Genomic DNA, 5,000 nt, shown 5'->3' with positions numbered 1-5,000 from the left:
AACTGAGATGTGATTAAAGAGAGTAGCTATAGTACACAGTGTGTTGAGGGAGGCACTGAGCACGTCCCAGTCTGCCCCCCCAACACCTGACTCCCCAACACCTGACAAGACCTCCACCTCTGACCAGACCTCCACCTCTGACCAACCCTCCACCTCTGACCAGACCTCCACCTCTGACCAACCCTCCACCTCTGACCAACCCTCCACCTCTGACCAGACCTCCACCTCCACTTCTCTCTCTTTATCTCTCTCCCTCTCTCTCTATCTCTTTCTCTATCTCTCTCCCTCTCTCTGTCTCTCTCCCTCTCTCTGTCCCTCTCTCTTTCTCCCTTTCTATCTCTCTCTCTCCCTCTCTCTCTTTCCCTCTCTCTGTCCCTCTCTCTGTCTTTCGTTGTCTTTCTGTCTGTCTCTCTCTCTCCCTCTCTCTCTGTCTCCCTTTCCCACTCTATCTCCCTTTCTCTCTCTCCCTCTCTCTCTCCCTCTCTCTCTCCCTCTTTCTCTCTCCCCCTCTCTCCCTCCCTCCATCTCTCTCTCTCTATCTATCTCTCTCTATATTTCTTTCTTTCTCTCTCTCTCTCCCCCCCTCTCTCCCTCTCCCTCTCTGTCTCTCTCTATATCTATCCCTCTCTCCATTTCTATCTCTCTCTCTCCCGCCTCTCTCTCTCTCTGTCCCTCTCTCTATCTCTGTCTTTCGTTGTCATTCTGTCTGGCTCTCTCTCTCTCCGTCTCTTGCTCTGTCTCTCTCTATGTCTCTCTCTCTGTCTCTCACCCTCTCTCTCTCCCTCTCACTCTCCCTCTCACTCTCTCTCCCTTTCTCTCCCTCTCGCTATCTCCCTCTCTCTATCTATCTCTCCCTCCCTCTCTTCCTCCCCCTCTCTCTCTCCCTCTCTCTCTCTCTCTCTCTCTATCTCACACACTCTCTCCCTTCCTTTCTCCCCCTCTCTCTCTCCCTCCCTCTCTCTCTCTCTGTTTCTTTCTCTCTCACTCTCCCTCTCTCACTCTCTATCTATCTATCTATCTATATATATATATATATATATATATATATATATATATCTCCCTCTCTCTCTCTCACTTCCTCTCTCTATCTCTCCCTCACTCTCTCTCCCTCTATCTATATCTCCCTCTCTCTCTCTCTCTCTCTCTACCTCTCTCTCTCTCTCCCTCTCTCTCTCAACACCCTCTCCTCCTCCCACGGTCCTCTCTTTGGATCTGGGACTGGACTCTGTTGACAGACGCACGCACGTTCAAACAACACCTGTCCAGCCATTATCACCTGCCCTCACTGGTAAACCACAGTCCTGACATAACACCCTCCACATAGCTAACTAGACTACACATCCCACCTCCAGGACTACAAGCGCTCCATCCACTCTCCCACACTTCCCCTCCCCTCTCCCTGTGAACAGATCCTCCCTCGGGATCAAGGAGTCCTGCTCTGAGACTCTCTTTGGACCCCCGGGTCAGACCCGTTACACAGAACCCACTAAACAACTAACAGTGAGCACAGCCCACATGTAGGCTGCTATCAGACAGGGCTCCACAATATGAACATGCTAAACACTTCAGGAACCCCTTTGAGACAGTAGAGATGTGATCATGGTTGGTACGTCCTGGGACATCACTCAAAACTAGGCTAATCAAAGCAACAGAGGTTAGCTTTCAAAACTGAACGTCCAAACAGTTCAACTGGAGGAGGAATTCTACATCTCTAAAAGACAACTAATATAAAGTAGCCTATGGTCATTCAAATCAAGTAGGCTTAATAGACCTGTAAAAATAAGATATGTTTAAATGCCAGTCATTTCCACTATCCACATTCACCTCTAGTCTGCTACTATTCAGACAAAGATATGAAATAACATTACATTCAAGTTCTCCAACTCACTCACCTTCTGGACACAGACAAGATGTTTGGTCTACATACATGAGCTCATGATATGGGACTAGACAGACCTTTATTCAATCACATAAACTCTTATATTTAGTCAATGTATCGACAAAAGAGTAATATTAATATCATCACTTTTGTGTGAAATCAAAGACCAAATCAATAGTCTGCAGATATAGCATTTATAGTGTATTTAAAGTCAGAGTCAGAGTATGAGTCTATGTTCTTAAACAACAAAGGGCTGGCGTGCTCGACTCATAGAAAATAATAATAATAATAGATACTTAAGAGTCTATAGGTGCAGGATCTTGCCTGTGGCAAACCTTGAAATATGATGAATGGGATGTGTTTTCTATGTGTGTGGATCCCATTCATCATATGAGTCTATGTTCCCCATCAGCTCTCTCTGTCACAGTGAGATCAGGTCTGAACACAGCAGCGTCTCAAACAGCTTCACTCTGCTGCTGAGTTACTGTTTCACTATGAAACCAAACACACTGGACATGTGCTTCAGGGGTGGATGAGGACTTGGATGTCCAGAGGTCACGCAGAGAAGCCATGATTAGCTAGCTGACAGACATTTCTCTCTTTTGCTCTTATATTCAATAATCATTATGTTTGAGACAGGGGACACTCCAGTATATAGAATCAACTTGTAACTTGCTCGTGTGACTTGTTGAGTGGGGAAGGGGGGGGGGGGGGTGCTCGTGTGATTTGTTGAGCGGGGAAGGGGGGGGGGAGGAGGGGGGGTGCTCGTGTGATTTGTTGAGCGGGGAAGGGGAGGGGGGGTGCTCGTGTGATTTGTTGAGTGGGGAAGGGGGGGGGGGGGGGAGGGGGGGTGCTCGTGTGATTTGTTGAGCGGGGAAGGGAGGCATTTACGGTCATGTACAGCAGGCCGGGCCAGTTAGCGGCGGGAATATCCCCTCTGAATATTTCACTCACAGCAACCAGGCCGGCCCACACCGGCCCACTGGATGAGGACCGGCCCATCGGGATTCGTCCTGAGCGTCCCGATGGCCAGTCCGCCATTGACTGCAATTATATAGCGCTTTTAAATACGCACGCACACACATACTGTACACACACACACACGCGCACTCACACACACACACACACACACAAACACACACACACACACAAACAGACAAACGCACACAAGCACATCCACATGTACACAAACACATATGCCCACACACACACACACACACACACACACACACACACACATAAAGGATCAATAAAAGTAAGAGTTCACTGAGTCAGCCTGTCTATGTTGTGATGGACGCAACACTGCTTTAGTAAAATGGGATAATGTAGTGTTTAGTAGCACCATGCCTTCATAACACTGCTACACAGCTGCCTGAGACTCCTGGGATCCAATCATAACTGGCTCTCATCATTTGTAGCGCCCTCTAGTGGTCATTGTGGGCTGACAATAAATATTGGAAGTGAAGTCAACTATTCAACCAGATTCAAGAAAATATGGCATAATATTACACAAATAGAGGGTTATTTCAAAGTCCATGGAATTTGAAAGTACATTATAGTAGCTGCAACAGCTGGACTAAAGGTTCCAAATGGTACAGTAAACATATTAAAAACATCCATTCAACACATGAAGATATACTGTACGTAAAAGCGTTTCTCTAAGTGAAATAACAAATAACAAAGACAAACGATGAATTCTAAAATGCCGTCATCTGTAATTTTACTCAAGAGGTTCTACTGACCAGCATGTGCTGCATGGATTCCCAGAAGAAGACAGATGATCAACTTCATAGTGAAGTTGGTGGAAGGAAGAACACATCTGAACTGGACAGACAAGTCTCTCTGCGTCTGGATTCTCTAGCGTCTCAACGTTAATGAGGAAAGAGATCAGCAGGTTCAGAGACTAGATTCTACTGCACACTGCTTTAAGCCAATGGGATTTTGATTCTACTCCTTTAAGCCAATGGGATTTTGAACTGCAGAGCGTCAGTGAAATCTAAGCAGCAGAGGTTGCCTATCCAAACTGACAGTAGCTCAGAGTAAGCACAGTTAAACTGACTTTGGTTGAATTTACTACAGGTGCATCTCAGAAAAGTAGAATATTGTGGAAAGTTCATTATTTTCCATAATTTAATTCAAAAAGTGAAACTTTCATATATTATAGATTCACATGAAGTGAAATATTTCAAGGCTGATTGCCTCCATGTTGCTCCACGTTGATGCAGTAATTTGTGCAAAAGGAGCCCCCACCAAGTACTGAGTGTATAAATGAACATACTGAACATACTGTACAGTCATAAAGATTAAAACAAAAAAGGCTTGAAACATTTCACTTTGTGTAATGGATCTAGAATATATGAAAGTTTCACTTTTTGAATTAAATTATAGAAAATAATAATTATAACTTTTATAAATATTTTAATAAATAACTTTTTCACAATATTCACATTTTTTAGGGATGCATCTGTAGTTAGGACCTGGTCAACTAAAAGAAAGACTGGTTCTGACTAAATTAGCACATAATAACCCAATATGACCAACTGGATGTGTCTGAACCCGTTGTGTTCCAGTGAGATCAGGAGTCTAAGCAGCGTCCCAAACAGCTTCACTCTGCTGAGCTGAGAGCTTTTACTATCATTACCATGAAAGAACAGACTGTGTGTTTCAGGGATAAATGACTCACATTATTAACTGGTATCAGCTGTGTTCAAATTCATCACCAATAACATCAATAACATTTTGTTGAGGACTCAGACCTACTGTGATCAATGAGAGAAGAATGTTTTTCCCATTTAAGTATTCTGAGACTGTGTGTGTGTGTGTGTGTGTGTGTGTGTGTGTGTGTGTGTGTGTGAGTGCGTGTGTGTGTATTAGAGATGCGCGGATGGAGTTTGAGCACCCGACTCCGCGTGCACTCATCAATCATCCACCCGCCACCCACCCGACGTCATTATCTTCTAAAATGTAGAGACCCGCCCCCAACCCGCCAAACAGGAAGTTATTGTATTTACATTTAATGATGTCCAGCCGTTCCTGCTCATTCACTTTTCATACAGGCACATTTTCTTGACTTAAACAATTTAAAGATTATAGGCTCGCTTTCGCAGGATCTCGGTTGACG

The 5,000-nt window shown here is 44.7% G+C and overlaps 1 protein-coding gene across 2 annotated transcripts in view; it reads right to left on the bottom strand.

Annotated features, from left to right (window-relative positions):
• Positions 1–5,000, bottom strand: part of LOC311319056 (class I histocompatibility antigen, F10 alpha chain-like) — a 53,972-nt gene that overhangs the window by 45,112 nt on the left and 3,860 nt on the right. The window lies entirely within an intron of this gene.

The sequence above is a fragment of the Borostomias antarcticus genome (assembly GCF_949987555.1).
Source record: "Borostomias antarcticus genome assembly, chromosome: 15".
Taxonomy (NCBI): domain Eukaryota; kingdom Metazoa; phylum Chordata; class Actinopteri; order Stomiiformes; family Stomiidae; genus Borostomias; species Borostomias antarcticus.
The sequence above is the reverse complement of the archived record's forward strand: the minus strand, read 5'-3'. Positions and strand labels throughout refer to the sequence as shown.